Below are 17,376 nucleotides of genomic sequence, written 5' to 3'. Positions count from 1 at the left end.
CCGTTGCGTGCAGGTGGCATTGGATCGCAGCAGCACTAAGGTAGGAGTGCACATCAGATCATTTTTGGAGTTTTTGATCACCCTGTATTTCCCTTTCCGCATTGTACTTGAAGTTTTGATATAGTGGATATGTGGTGATGTTGTGTTGTGACTTGGTTATGCTTATGGTTATGCTCCATTACAAAGAAAAATTCATACTAAAAATCCTCCTTGTAGGATGCCGGGATCAGAATTTGGCATGTGAGTGCTGGAATCTGAGAATGAGGCACTACGAGGCTGTTGGTGGCGGATTCAGCGATCAGGAATTTTGTGAGCCCATTTTTCGAGTTTGGGGCATGACACTTGGTGGAGGAGAATTATAGTTGTGAAAGTACTAGTTTTGACCGGCGATCGAGGGTTTTAACAAGAGGTTCGCCCTCGTTTTAGAGCACAAAGTTTCCATCGAGTCCCAAAGGAATCTCCAATATCATGCTTTTTCTTAGAGCGAATTCCTCTGCGAGGGTTGCTTCCGGATTCCCCATTTTTAGAGAAGATGAGGGTAGAATGGCAAGAACTGACAAGGGGAAAACGTGCCTAAGAAGAAAAAGGAGAAGAGTACGAGGAAATACCTTAGATTTAGCCTGTTTTGGTCAGATAGCCTTCCATTTGAAGTTTGGGAAGAAAAGGACAAACAAAAACTAGGGTAGAGTGTTTCTTTGTTTCGAGTGAGGGTTCGTTTTCAAGAACCTGCGCTGCTCGATTTTGGTCGGATCGAAGCTATGTTCAGTTGGACTGAAATCCCTTAAAGCACAAAAAATTTAACTATGTATTCCCAAAAGATGTACACATATTTATTTGTAAATTAGTATTTTGTACATCCAAATAATAATAATAATAATAATAGAATATACATATATGCAAAAAGAAAAGTGAGGCTACATATCCTTAAATATGACAATTAAAGCTAGTGGGCCACTTAAGTAATTTTAAATCGCGCACACTCCAACAGATTTTTGGAGATCTCTAAATCTATTGGCATCCAGTGCTTTTGTTAATATATCGACAAGTTGTTGCTCGGTAGGCACATATTCCAACATGATGGTGTTTTCTTTGACAAGTTCACTTATAAAGTGGTGTCGGATGTCAATGTGCTTTGTTCTAGAATATTGGACTGGATTTTTTAAAATATTGATAGCACTAGTATTGTCATAAAATAGTGTCATTGTGGATTGCCTAATGTCATAATCCAATAACTTTTGCTTCATCCAAAGAAGTTGTGCCCAACAACTACCAACTGCAATGTATTCGGCATCGGCAGTGGACAAAGAGATTGAGTTTTGTTTCTTGCTATGCAATGATACAAGACAATTACCAATGTAGAAACAACCACCACTGGTTGACTTGCGGTCATCAATATTTTTTTTGCCCAATCCGCTTCCAAGTACCTGGCAATGATGGTAGATGTGTCAAACGGGTACCATAAGCCGAAATCGGTAGTCCTAGCCACAAATTTTATAATTCTTTTTACCTCGGATAAGTGTGATTCCTTAAGATCGGCCTGAAATCTAGTGCATGCACCAACGCTAAATGCAATGTCCGGTCGGCTCGCAGTTAGGTATAATAAGCTCCCTATCATACTGTGGTACAAGTGTTGATCCACACTCTTGCCATTGGCATCTTTAGGAAGTTTGAGGATGGTGCTCATGGGAGTATGATGAGTATGGCTAGATTCAAGTCCAAATCTTTTTAGTAATTCTTTTGCATATTTGGACTGACATACAAATATCCCATTTTGCATTTACTTCGCTTGTAGCCTCAGAAAGAAATTTAGCTCACCAACCATGCTCATTTCAAATTTAGATTTCATTAACTTAGCAAATTCATGAGCAACATCTTCACAAGTGGATCCAAAGACTATGTCATCCACATAAATCTGAGCAATGAGTAAGGCATTCCCGGTCTTTTGCATAAATAGTGTTTTATTAATACTCCCTCTACAAAAATGTGGTCTAGTAAAAATTGCGTCAAGCGCTCATACCATGCTCAGGGTGCTTGCTTAAGACCATAAAGCACTTTGCTCAATCGGTATACATGTTGAGGATACTTGGGATCTATAAATCCCTTTGGTTACTCTACGTATACTTCTTCCTCAAGTACACCATTGAGAAAGGCGTTTATTATGTCCATTCAAAACAATTTGAATTTTAAAGCACATGCAATAGATACGAGAATTCTTATAAACTTAAGGTGCGCTATGGGGGCAAACATTTCATCAAAATCAATGCTCTCAATTTGTGAGTATCATTGCGCTACAAGTCTTGCCTTATTCCTTACTACATTCCCGGATTCATCAGACTTGTTCTTAAAGATCCTTTTGGTTCCGATGATACTTGTCTCAAGTGGCCTGGGAACTAGCTGCCACACCTCATTTCTCTCAAATTGTTGCAGCTCATCTTATATAGCCACAATCTAATATTCATCTTGGAGTGGTTCTACAACATTCTTTGGCTCAATCTTTGAGGTGAAGTAGAGATGACTGTAAATGCCCTCAAGCCAACATTGAGTTTTCACACCGTCATTAGGATCTCTAATGATTTGATTGAGGGGATGATCCTTAATGAATAGCAAGTTACTCAACGGCTGAGGTCCAAGAGAAGAGGTGGATTTCTTATCAGATTTACCTATTATGCATGGATCCACATCGTTCTCTACATCAATTAAAGGACCATTTTTGTTGTGAGGTTTGTCATCAACAACCACATTAACAGTTTCTTAAATAGTGAGTGTCCTCAAATCGTATACTCTATAAGCACGACTATTCATGGAATATCCTAGAAAAATACCATTGTCACTTTTTGAGTCAAATTTACCTAGTTGTTCTCTGTCTATAAGAATGTAACATTTGTTACCAAAGATACAAAAGTATTTTACAGTAGGTTGTTTTCCACACCATAATTCATATGGAGTTTTGTTCAATATTTCCCTAAGGTATACTCTATTAATTATCTAGCAGGTAGTGTTGACAGCTTCGGCCCAAAATTTTTTAGCCATATTCTTGCTGTTAAGCATAATCGAGCCCATTTCTTGCAACACATGGTTTTTTCTTTCAACAAATTTTTTTTGTTGTGGTGTTTTTGGAGTTAAGAATCATGCCGAATTCCGTTTTCATTACAGTATTTTTGGAATCGATCATTCTCAAATTCTCCACCATGATCACTCCGTATACGTTTTATACAATATCCCTTCTCATTTTGGAGTTGTTTTTCCATTTTCTGAAATTCATCAAATGCATCAGATTTTTCCTAAAGAAAGGCGACCCAAGTAAATCTGGAGCAATCATCTACCACTACCAGGAAGTATCTCTTTTTATTGTGGCTCTCAACTTTGGTGTGACCCACTAGATCTATGCGAAATAAGTCAAGTGTTTTGGAAGTTGCTATGGTGGTTGTCTTTTTATGTCCCACTTTTATATGTTTTCCTTTGAGACAGTCACCACATATAATCTTTTCTTCCTTCCCTATCTTAGGGATTCCTCTCACCAATTTTTGTGAGCTCAGCTTAACTAGGTTCCTGTAGTGTACATGCCCAAGTCTTTGGTGCCATAGCTTAAACTCATTATTTAGAGCCATGTGGCATCTTCTCAATGGGACATTCTCTCCACTACTTTCAATTACGTAGCAATTATCACTTGTGCGAAGACCTTTCATAATCAATTTTCTTGTAAGGTCTAAGATCTTACACACATCTTTAGAGAATGCAACCAAGTGTTCTTTGTCACAAATTTGGGAAATACTAAGGAGATTGTGTTTTAATCCCTCTACACAAAGAACATATTTAATCTTGGGAAATACAGGGCTAACTATTGTTCCTTTCTCAATTATCTTGGTGGAGCTCCCATCTCCAAATGTAACTGACCCACCATTAAATTCTGAATAATTACAAAAATGGGTTTGGTCACCAATTATATGTCTGGAGCAACCGCTATCAAGATACCACTTAAAATTATTGCCTGCTTTAAGAGTGGAATGAATTACAAGGCAATTATTCTTACTTTTTACTATCCATTTGGTGACCATCCTCTATGGAGATGATGCTTTGTTTTCACCTTGGAGTTCTTTGGATTTCTCGGGCAACTGAACCAGATTCCCTTGTCTCATCAATTCTTTGGTTTTCCAATTCAGTTGAGCTACCTGATTTATCAACTCCATCATCTTAGTCATCTTAGGTAGAGTAGGATATTTCCCTCCTTCAATTGGTGTGTACTTTAAAGGACTCTTTGTTTTCTACATTAGTTTTCCAGTTGGTTTGAATTTGCCTAAAGGATTCAACCCGGAAGTGGAGTGAGACTTACCAAATGTAAGGCGTTTAAATTTGTAGTGTCCTAAGTCTCCACATGAATGACAAATAGGAGTGTTTCTTATGTTGCTTCCAGATGCAACAGTTTTCTTAATAACAAGAGGTGCAATAAAGGAATTCGATTTGCAAATTTCATACCCCATGCCTCTCATATCCCTTTGATTTCTTCCCATTCCTAGAAGTCTCTCCAGTTTTTCATTGCTTTGGAAAAACTTATGACTAAGTTCAACAGATTGTTTTGATTTTTCTATATCTAATCTCAGTTTATGATTTTAAGTCTTTAGATGTATATTTTCAGATTCTAAATGTTCAATCCGTTTGTTCAACTTTTGTATTTCAGAAGTGAGGGATGATGTTGTGCTTTCAAGCTTGTCATTGTTAGTATGATATTGCTGAAGATCATTTATCAAGTGAGTATTTATTTCTAGTGTTTCATCCAGATCTCCTTGTAATTGTTTGTTTTTTATTTCAGCAATGCCAAGTTTTTTAAGGAAACTAATGCTATGGATGTAGAGTTGATCATAAGTATCATGTATACTTTCTTTTCTTCTTCTTTCTCATCATCTGAGGAGGGTGCCTCTTTGGCTTGTTGCTCATCTAATACCTCATTACCCTCTAGATTGGAAATGACAGTGGTGGTGAAGGCCATAAGTACTTTTAATGACTTTTGGTCTCCATCACTTTTAGACTCACTAGTTTCTGAATTGGAGTCATCAATGTCATCTCATGTGGCTGTCATAGCCTTTTCTTTTGACTTCTTTATAGGACATTCAGTGGATAAATGACCATACTTTTGACAGTTATAACATTGGGGTTCTTTAGACTTTTTAAAAGATTTGCATATTTGGCGTTTGTTATCCGATTGTTTCCCCTTGTTGTTGTATGGTTTTCCACAGTTCTTGTTGAAGAATCTCTTGAACCATTAGCCAAGAGAGCCACCTCCTCATCAACATCTTCATTTTCACTTTCTTCTTCCTCTATTATTGTCACGCCCCAAACCTGAAAATCGGGCTCACAAATTCCTGATTGCCGAATCCGATGCCAACAGCCTCCGTAGTACCCTATTCCATACGCCAGATTCCGATCCTAAGATCCTACAAGGAGGATTTTTCCAATGTACATTTAACTTGAAATAAGCATAACCACAAGTTTACCCAAATCACAAAGGTAACATCATCATCACATATCCACTAATATAAATATTTGAATACAATACTGAAAGGGAAATACATATATTAAAATCAAAGCTCTAGAAGTCAGCTACATGCTCCAAGCTCCACACTTCTGCAACCTAACATCACCTGCACGCATCTATCATGCATAAGCTTATAGAAAGCTTAGAGGATGCTGTAAGAGTGTGAGCAGTATATGCCGGCTCAGAATGTAATATCAGAGTAAACGGAGGTACTGATAAGTCCACGAACCATACAATATTAGAGTACACAATACAAATCAGCTATACAAATCAGGAGTTCAAGAGAGCCAAATATCAGATGTCGAGGGTACAATGTAATATGTAAATCCTGCTGAGTCCATCTAGGCCATATAAGTGTAGAAATATAACAACCCAAAATGTCATATGCCGCAGATGTAATGCAATATGTGATGCAAATGCCCATGCAGGAGTGTGAAGTCGGGATGATAGTACGTAGTATCGCATACTGTGGGGTCCATCACAAGGGACTTCTATCCAAACCAGTCTCATACCTAAATTTAGATAGTCAGACTCAATGTGGTAAACTCCTGATCTCAGGTTAGTCGCACACCCCAACCAAAATCCTGGCCATTGCAAAGGTACATGTGACAAATAATTACGCACCACCAGCCCGAGTGGATAGTGAATGAATGAATATGCAACTCCTGCTCAATAGGTCCACATGTTAGTACCATTCATCTTTGAGATCATCACCGGGGTCTAGTACATTTTACATGCAATCGCTACCCACTAACGCGCGACCATGCAAGTGGAAGAGACCTCACTATCCGCCTGGCCAGTAGTCAGCCAATATCTACCCGGCACGTCGATAGCGGACCCATTCACGAGCTGGTCAAACTCAGCCTAGCTATGCCCCTTACCCTCGGGTAGGTAAGGCCACACCCCCTCCCAACCGACCACAACACAGTGGGAGACGCAGCCTCTTGGTATTCGGCACTCGGGCGCTCATGTATCCACTCGATCTTGACGTTGGGGCTTCCTCTGGTACCAAGAGGGTTTAGACATTTTCACCCAGGGCCATCTATGGCGGCCCGATGCTAGAACAGATTTTCAGTGTCCCATCTGGTCATCCACGATATGCCTGTGGAGGCTACGACCCTGATGTCGCTAGGGCGTACAATAATCACAACACATAATGCAAGATACATGAGTCATATAATCCAGTCATGCATCAATCCTGCACATACCATGCACTCATGTGAGATAAACTTCGCCTATTAGGGAGTTCATAACAACTTGCGCAATGACATATGCAATGGTCAACCACATCTCATAACAAACATGCAGATGATACGTATGTGCATGTATCATGATGTTATGCTGTCACATACTTATAATCGGTATCAATAACCGGAATCCACAATCGACCTTGACAATGTGGACATTTAACCAACATTGCCCTCAAGGAATGGCCCACATAGAGCCTAACATATAGTGGACCCATGGCCTCACACAAGGGCCAAATATACAACACTATGGGCCTCACTCAAGAGCTTAATACACATCACGATGAGCCTTTTACATGGTCCTAACATACATCACAATGGGCTCCATTGCCTAGCTCTCAAATGCATCACAATGGGCCTCATCACATAGGCCTCATATACATCACATTGGGCCTGAAACACGGGCTGAATACACATCACAATGTGCCTCAAATACGGGCTGCATATATATCACATTGGGCCTCAAACACCGGCCAAATGCAAATAATAATGGGCCTCAAATACGGGCCGCATATACATCACATTAGGCCTCGACAATCGGCCTCGATATTCGGCCTCGACAATCGAAATCAGCCTCGATAATTGACCTCAACAATCAGCCTTAACAATCGAAATCGGCTCGACAATTGGCTGCGAGAATCGGTATCGACAATCGAAATAAAAAACAGCCTCAACAATCGGCCTCGACAATTAGAATCGGCCTCGATAATCAGCCTCGACAATCGGAATCGAAATCAGCCTCAACAATCGGCCTCGACAATTGGAATCGGCCTCAATAATTGGAATCGAAATCGGCCTCAATAATCAAAATCAGTATCGACAATCGAAATCGGCCTCAACTATCGAAATTGGAATCGACCTCAATAATCGGCCTCGACAATCGGAATAGGAATTGACCTCAACAATCGGCCTCGACAATCGAAATCAGAATCAGCCTCAACAATCAGAATCGGCCTCGATAATCGGAATCAGAATCAGCCTCAATAATTGGAATCGGGATCGGCCTAAACAATCAGAATCAATATAGATAATCGAAATCAGCCTCGACAATCGGAATTAGCCTCAATAATTGGCCTTGATAATCAGAATTGGAATCAGCCTCAACAATCAGAATCGACCTCGATAATCAGAATCGGAATCAGCCTCAACAATCGAAATTGGGATCGGCCTCAACAATCGGAATCGGCCTTTACGCAAGGCGCGATCCATAGATGGACGGTCGATGATCGACTAAGCAATATCGATGGGGCCCAGTCGTTTGGGGTAACCCACTAGAGAATGGTAGGAATGGGCCTAACCAGGACTAAGGGAAGGTCACAATGTGGACGTCCAACCATCATTACCCATCAATGTGGACATTTAACCATCATTGCTCCTAAGGAGTGGCCCACATAGAACCAAACGTATAGTGGGCCCACGGCCTCACACAAAGGCCTAATATACATCACAATGGGCCTTACTCAAGGGATCATAATGGGCCGCTCATACGGGCCTAATATACATCAAGTGGACTGCATCAATGGGTCGCACTAATGGGCCTCATAGATGGGCCTCATATACAACACATCGAGCCTCACACATGGCCGTATAAATGTCACATTGAGCCTCACCACATGGGCCATGAATATATCACTTTGGGCCTCCTCAATGGGCCGCAAATATACCACATTGGGCCCTATCATATGGGCCACAAATACATCACCGCGGGCTGCACAAATGGACCGCATGGATATACAATGCATACGAAATGGTGGGCCGCATGAATGGACGGCATGGATATACAATGCATATGACATGGGCCACATGAATGGACAGCATAGATATACAATACATACATCACGGCAGGCTGCATACATAGGCCTAATGTACATCACCAAGGGCTACGACCCATGGCCCTCAATATACATCATAAATCACAATGGGCTATGACCCATGGGCCTTAACATACATCAAGTGGGCCACATCAATGGGCCATAAATATGCAACAGGTGGGCCCCGCTCATGGGCCAAAGGTACATCATGATGGGCCTTATGGATGGGCCGCACCAATGGGCCTCAAATGAGCTTGGATTACATCTAAAATCATTTCAATAGTTGCAGGTGCAACATGTGTATCACTGTACACAATCATTCCATGGGGTACATGGCCCACTAATGATGATCAGTACTGTCCAAGCATTGTCCATGTAAATCAGCACGATCCAAACATTGTCTATGTGAATAAACACCATCCAAACATTGTCCAGCATCGTCCAAATGTGTGGACGGTGTGGATGAAATGCATACAACATGGTGGGATCCCACAAAACCGTTCAGGCATGGATGGCTTGGAATACAATACATACATCACGGTGTGGTCCATGTCCATGGACTGGACAGAGTGGATAAAACATTTACATCATGGTGGACCCATGCCCATCAGCTAGATGAACAAATGGACGGTTGGGATAAACACGTGCATCATGTGGAGTCCACACATGCGTGGGTCCCACGGCTGCTATGCAACATGGTGTGGCCCATAGCACACCGTCCAAATGGACGGTGTGGATATACAATGAGGTGGGTTCCACATTATTGTTGTGTCACTACAACAGCTATGTAATTGGTGTGAGGACACCATCTAGTCCACCAACATGGTGGGTCCCATGTGGGGCCCACCATATAACATAATATATATATATATATATATATATATATATTATAATTAAAATATAATAATGCTCCTGGAATCCAGCATCTAGTGTCCTGGATGGACGGACTGGATGAAAGGTGGGTCACACCTGGACAGATTACTCTCATCACGATGGTCCCACGTGGGTGGGCCACATGAGCTGGACCAAGCCTATATTTTGTGTTTTCTCTACAATCCAGGCCACCCCAAACAGATAGCAATGGTGGGCCCTCGGACAAGGCAGCAAGGTGGGCATCACTTTGAGATAGTGGTGTGGTCTATTGAATGGACGGTGTGAATAAAATTCAAACATCGTGGATGGGCCATCAATAGGGGAAGAGAGAAATGGAAAGAGAGAGAGGGAGAGAGAGAAAATCGTGTGGAGGGGAGGGGCTCCGCCATTGTGAGCACTCCCTAGGTGGGCCATACAAATACAATACATACATCAAAATGGGTCCCAAATCATATGGGCCCTAAATCAAAAACCATAATCAAATCCTATGAACACCCACCTTTGATCATGGACTTCTCCTTCCATCAGCGCATTCTAGAGTTCCAATGGATGAGATTCAACGGTCGAAATGAAGCTTGCATGGTGGAGATGGGAGGTAGGAAGGTGGCCCACACTAAGCTCTCTCATGGAGGTTGGACGATTGCTTGCTTAGGAGAAATGAGAGAGATAAGAGAGATGAGAGAGATGATGGATGGATGGAGTGGGTGTTGTAAGAAATGGGAATGGGAAGTATGGGTTGGTTTGAATTTGGTGTAAAGGTGGAATGGGTGGGGAGAGAGAGTGTTGACTTGGGGAAAAGAGGGAATGGGTGCATGTACTTGGGATAGGGTGAGGTGGCATTGGGGTATGGAGAGTGTACTTGACTTGATTAATGTGATGGGTCGTAGAGATTCTCTTAGAACTCGCAACACGCGACGTTTCTTAGAAATGAACGCGGGCCTACATCTCCTAACTCGGGTATCGCCTCAGAGCACGAGACACGGTGTCGGAATCGCGGTGACAGCGCGGTCGCAAGGGTACAAGTTTCGGGTCGAGCCGACTGTAGAATACGGGATACGACTCAAGGCTGCACACAAACACCGATAACAGATCACGGGTCGCCAAAATTCAACCGGGAAGACTGCGGAGGCCTAAGGAACGGTACAGGCTAGGATACGGGTCTTATAATTGTAATTATATTTTTAGAGGTCTTGAGAACATTATTTTTGGATTTTGTGGGTGGTTTTAAGTGTAGTTCAAAAGTTTGTAGAGAACCAACTAATTCTTCTACTTTCATTTCCTCAATATTCCTACATTCTTCAATGGTGGTGACTTTGGAGTTAAACATTCAGGCAAAGATGTCAAAATCTTCCTACAAATTTTAGGTACTAAAATTTTCTCCCTAAGTCCCCCCATGGAGTTACAAATGTCATTCAGCCTTGTGAAAAATTTCATGAATGTCTCATGTTTTTCCATCTTTATGTGTTCAAATTGGAATGTCAAGAGCTGCAGTCTTGACATTTTTCCTGTGTTAGTTCATTCATGGGTTGTTTCTAATAAATCCTATGCTTCTTTTAAAGTTTCACACATACTAATCTAATTGAACACTTCTAGTGAAACTCCACAGTAAATAGCATTCATAGCTTTGGCTTCATGCATTTTCTTTTCTTTATCAAATTGAGTCCACTTCTCTTTTGGTTTGGTTTAGAGATAGTTGAGCTGTTTTCCAGTGTCACTTGTTCAGTTGGTGGGACCTATCCATTCTCAACAATTTCCCAAACGTCATGATCCAAAGACTGCAGAAAATAGTTCATTCTTGTTTTCCAATATGCATAATTTGAAACATCAAATATAGGAGGTCAAGAGACCAATGGTCCCTCTCCTTTGGCTATAATTCCAACTTTAGTTAGGATCTCCCTCTAAGTTGTTAAACCCTTCAAGAGGAACCCGCTCTGATACCAATTGAAATAGTGGTAGAATCGCTATAGTAGAAGTATGGAATTAGTCCAAGTGTCCTAAAGGGGGGTGAATAGGACTTTTCAGAAATTATGTCAATTTAAAATCTTAATTTACTAATTTAAACTAATTCACAATTAAACTAAATAAGGCAATCTAACTTTAAAGGCTTCCAAGCCAATAGAAGGTCCAATCTCATAGGCTACTTTAAGATATACAAAAGAAGCAACTAACCTATAGCATAGTGAGCATTTGTGTATGAAATATACTACTTATCAATCCTAGGCATTCATCAAATCATGCATACATAATTAAGCATTCAAACACATAAGCATTATTAAACAAATGCACAAATGACAATCCCAAACATGAGCATGTATAGTGGCTCGGCTACGTGCCTACTCCACTCTCGGCAGACTCACTTTCCTAGAGTGTACCGGATTTCACTGTGAGAGGTTTTAAATTAGGTTTACCTCAAACCTTTACAACCTATATAATGTATTGCCTACACAAGACAATCACTCATGCCTACACAAGGCATTAGGTCCTACACAAGGACACTATACGTATTCTCTTGTCGGAGGCCTACAAAAGATCTTGGCGAGTTTGAAAACAAACTCTGAAACCAAATCCTATACAAGAAAGAGGCTTCAGACTCTTTAGACTCTTATAATTACTTGTAAGTGAGTGAGCCCTTCTTGTTGCACCTTTTGAGTTGCTTGATCTCGACTTTCTTGTACTTCAATTAGCTCCCTGATGCTCCTCTAATCATGTTGTTGTGTTTTTGTTAAGGCTTCAGCTTCACGATCAATTTCCTTGCTTCTTTAAGGTGACCAAAGTAATGAGAGTGGGTTAAATCTCCTACAACTAGATGGGAAGTTATTTTCCTAGGAAATTCAACTGATGGATACTATAAAGTATTATGGAGACTATGGATATGCCTATAAATTTGGTCTCAATGCTCTGGAGAAGGCATGAGATCATGTTCTTCATAAATAGGAGCTTGAAATGCTCATTAAGGTGAGGAATCACTATAAAAAGAACATGAATCTCATAAGAATAGAGTCTAGGATGTTTTGTTAAGCTTGGGATGCACTAGGGTCTTAAGATGCCTAAATCCATAATTTTCGTAAAGATCTGGATCTTTTTTTATAAGAAAAAAGTTTCAACGGATCTTTAACGGCTATGTTTTAATCCTACCGAGTAGTCTTTCGGTCAGACCAAATTTTTGTTCGATCGAACCGAATAAAGTCCAGAAGTTGCTGGACAGTTTTGGCCATTTTCGGTCAGATCAAATATCACTTCGGTTGCATTTGGTTAGACCAAATTAGCCTTGAGCCTTGCTGGATAGTTTTGGCCTTTTCGGTCAGACCGAAGTTGACCTCAGTTTCACTCGGTCGAACCGAATTTTGGTTCGATTGGACTGAATTAGCCCCGAACCTTGCTGGATAGTTTTAGCCTATTTTGGTCAGACAGAAGGATACTTTGGTCGGACCGATGTTGCCATTTAGTTAGACCGAGTCCAAACGAACAGAGGCCAGATTTTCCTATTCTATTTTTGTCCTGCAATGGCCAGATTCAATTAGACTGAAGCTATGTTCGGTCGGACCGAAGGTTACCGAATTCAATGTTTATTTCGACAACTCAAACCTCTAAAGCCAAACCAAAAGAGATAGGAAATAGGGCCTTATGGTTTAAGGGATGATCAAAATGGATTTTCCTGTTTGGGTCAAGATCAACTGGAGGCTATATGTTTGTTTTGGTTTAAGGGTTAGAATTACAAGGGCATTTTTTTTAACCTATGTATGTTTCTTGATGCTTCTGCTCCACTTGTGTCTTAGGTCTTCATTTTCCAAGAGCTCAGCCGACTACTTAACAAAACGGCTCACGTGATTGACATACTAGTGTGCATAAATGAGTGCACTAACATCATTGTGGCCATGTTAACATCCATATTAGGCAGGAATAAATCAGTATCGATCAACATTGCTTCTTCACCTTTCTTAGGAATTTCAACAATCCCCGATCGATGTTATCCTGGATAATGTTTTAAACAAAACGCACTTGTTAGTTGAATGAGAATGCTTGCCATGACATTTATAGTACTCAACCTTTTTCAATTCATCGACTGTGGGTATTTTATGATTACTGAGTACTTTAATAAACTTCTCAGCTAATAGTATTTCATATATTTCATCATCCTGGCTAATATCAAAAGTATATATCTTCTAAGCCTTTTGCATGACCGGTGTAATTATTTCTGCTTTGACCAACGATGAGCATATGAGTGGCTTTTTTTTGCCACTAACTCGGTAATCTCAACCTCATAGTTAGGGTCAAGATAATATGTTCTGATTGTCGAGTTCTTTTCCCTGGTTCCTCCTTGAAGGAGTGCCTCATATTTGAAAACTTTTCTGGTTAGATCATACAAATCCAAGAACTCCGTTCTAATGAATTTCTTTCAGTGTTTGTATTCCAAACCATCTTACGTAATTTTCACAAACTCATTTTCAGTCATGCTGACTTTGCACCGGCTTTTTGCTCTCTTAAACCGGTAATGACACTCTCACAAGATTTCCCTGGTAAATGTTGGAAGTGTGTGTGATCGGACATGGTCATCTCCCTATCCGTAAAAAAAAAAAAAAAAAATAATAATAATAATAATAATAATAATAATAATAATAATATAATTAAAAAAATTTGAGCATGGAAATTTTCCTCCATCTCCTATCATGTATATATTGAATTCGTCAGTAACTTGGAGTACCACGTGAAGGTCATTGCCATCAATGAATGGTCAAATAATTGCAACTTGTAACAGTCATTTTTAGCCAGTTCACCACACTGCATAGTGAATCAACCTACTATTCAACGGTCGATTGACTAGGATCGCTTGAGAATAGTGTAAAATCTGGTTGATAGTTCCTCAGCAATGGGTGTTATTGGTCAATCCATTCGGGATACGACTTATGGTATACTAGGATAGCATTATAGCTGAGGACTTGGACTATTACCTCTTGGACCATTTGCATAATATAGTCACGATCCACCCGTTGAGGTTCAACCATCAGTGGTGGCTCAAGACTTACTTGGTTCTACCCTTCATGAAATAATGGATTTATGGGAAAATGCTAGAAAGTCATTCCTCCCAGTATACCCTGATTCTAAGCTTCATGGATAAAATTTCTAACCTCCCGGTTGGTTGCCTGAACTCGGTGGGCAGTAATGCATTCCACCCATCTTCGATTAGAACGAGAAGTGTGTTCTGCTGCAAGAGAGGTATCAATGGCAGTTGAACCATGTTACCAACATAATTTCCTTCAACATTATATTGTATTTCTGTAAGAGCTCTTTCGGTAATGATAACCATCAAACAATGTATGGCCTCGATCTAGTTAGCCATTTATCTGTTTACATTCTCAATTTAAACACAAAATTGCTCAGCTTAAGCATGTACCAACTCTTCTTGAGCTCTTTCGTATTCCTGAACATGCTGAATACTCAGTTGCACATCCCGCAGTCCAACCGTTATCTCTTCAGGAGAAACGGTTCAAGAGATCGATGCCCCTTCATGTTTGATGGGACTAAGTGTCGGAATAGCGTTTAAATTCAATAATTCTGGGGTCGTTTGAACCGGCACGTCCTCGATCGGAAGTGGTATGGTTGGTGTTGAGGGTTCAGTCTTAGCAATTTAATTGCTTCTTCTATTCATATTTCTAATTAGTCAATTCGCAATGTTGCACCGGTAAGTAAACTAAAGACAGGGTCCCATCGGGTGTGTCAAAAATATGTTGCCTTTCGGTTTCAAATTTGGTCACATGGTTTATGCGGGCGTGCCAGAATTGAATGTGTGTTTCAATTCAAACCGAACAACGGCGACCCCAATCACTAAGATAGGCAGACACGTCGGAATCGACCGTATATGACCGAGATCAAATAAGATTTATTACCTATTCAACCACTTGCACAACGTTGTTTAAGATGATAAGGTGATTATCAGATGGTGGGGTTTGTCTTCTGACGATGGGTTGCACATTTGCCTTTTGTATGAAAGAACTTTTCAATACAGATAAAATAAAAAGAAAAATTCTTACAGTTAGCCACAGAGAACAACTGCAAACTGCCTTTCTGAATGGAGAATTTGCTTGATACTAATACAGAATACAGTATATGAGCATAGACTCGAATTACAACTAAAGTTAATAGCTACTTGATTACTGTTATTGATTACATTAAGAAATGTAAACGACTGATTATACTAAGGAGCGTAAGGTAATTTAAAGATAGATTTGATTTGATGTGGTTTGTATAAGACCTTTCCTACTGAATTTCTTATCATTTATAGTCTTAAACCAATTATCTGGATGTTTCTCACGTTCTAACGGTTCCTATAATTGTTTCAACATTACTAAACATTCTGGACCCACATGTCATATAACCCCTTTAGGCTTTTTTTTACTCGACTCAACCATGTTCCATCTGGCCCACCATTACTTTGTGAATGACATGGCATTGCTTGTTATATGCCAGTTGTATCATCGGAGAATTCTCTTCGAATATTTCCGCATATCTCAAATACATAAGGTAAACCTTATTAAATTACATAAAAATACATGTGTCCCTGTTTGATTAACTCTCATGGGAACGGATATAAATAGGGTACACCAACCTCAAAATGATCTAGAAATGGATGAGCAGTCACGGTGGGCCCACGGAGCTCTTCCTGGACCAATTCCGTCCAGACAGGGTCTGGATGCGATTGCCTCCATAATAAACCACAATAAGTTTTTCTGACTATCGGTTTGGTGCTACATGAGTTGGACAGTTAGAAATGAAACAGACCAATCGTCCACCGTCCCAATATCAAGAAACAAGTGTTCACGGCTGTGGTCATGATTTCTCAATGATGGGGACAGTGAGTTAGCAATAGGGGGTTCTATACTTTAGTGGGTTTATTTAATGTATTCCACACGTACACTTTCTGTGCTCGTGTATCAAGCGTCACGCTGGCAGTATTAAAATAAAAATTAAAGTAGGGAGTTATATGGTACCTGAGCAGTGTACGACATTTAATAAACATGCGCTCAGAAATTGTACACGTTTTGAATATTAGCTCATTCTAAACTAGCTAAAAATCAGACTGGTTGAACAATCGTATCCTGCTATCCGTGAAATTTTCTAACTGAAGTTGGACAATTGTCTATTTTTATTTCTAACCGTCCAATAAATGTATACAGTCGTATCATCTGATAATCAAGTACGAGTAATTTTTCAATAGCTGTGGTCCACCTAAGGTTTAGATCTGACTGATTTTTGGAGTCAAATCCTATTGTGAGCTGGAAAGACAGATGGACGGAGTGGATTTTCATGGGCATGTTTGTGGGCCGCAGATAGTTTCTGACCATGGGAACTTCATGTGGCCGGGGGCACCGGCAATTCGCTCCGCTGTATCAGTATCCCGGGAACGGATTGGCTACTCCCCCTGACACCAGCCATTGGCGGGTGGTCGGTGCTCTGTGGGGCCCACCATGATGTATGTGTGTCATCCATGCCGTCCATCTATTGTTATATATCATTTTATGACATTAGAAAAAAATTGAAGTATGTCTCAATCTCAAGTCGACCACATTACAGGAAACAGTGTTGAATGAATTTTGACCATTAAAAACGTTTTGGGGGCAATAAAAGTTTTGGATTAAGCTGATATTTATTTTTTCCCTTCATCTGGGTCTTTATGACCAAATAAATAGATTGGATGTCAATAAAAAGTACAGTGGACCTTAGGAGGATTTTAATAGTGAATATCCATTCATTAATTTTCTCCTGTGGTGTGGCCCACCTAAGATTTATATCCCTATAATTTTTTGTATCAAACCATAAAATGATCTGTAAAAATGGATGAACGGAACGGATGAAACACATACATCATGGTGTGGCCCACAGACCACCCACCATCAGCACGGGGCTGGTGTCAGGGGGA

Source organism: Magnolia sinica, chromosome 6 (genome assembly GCF_029962835.1).
Source record: "Magnolia sinica isolate HGM2019 chromosome 6, MsV1, whole genome shotgun sequence".
Taxonomy (NCBI): Eukaryota; Viridiplantae; Streptophyta; class Magnoliopsida; order Magnoliales; family Magnoliaceae; genus Magnolia; species Magnolia sinica.
This window is presented reverse-complemented; position numbering follows the sequence as displayed.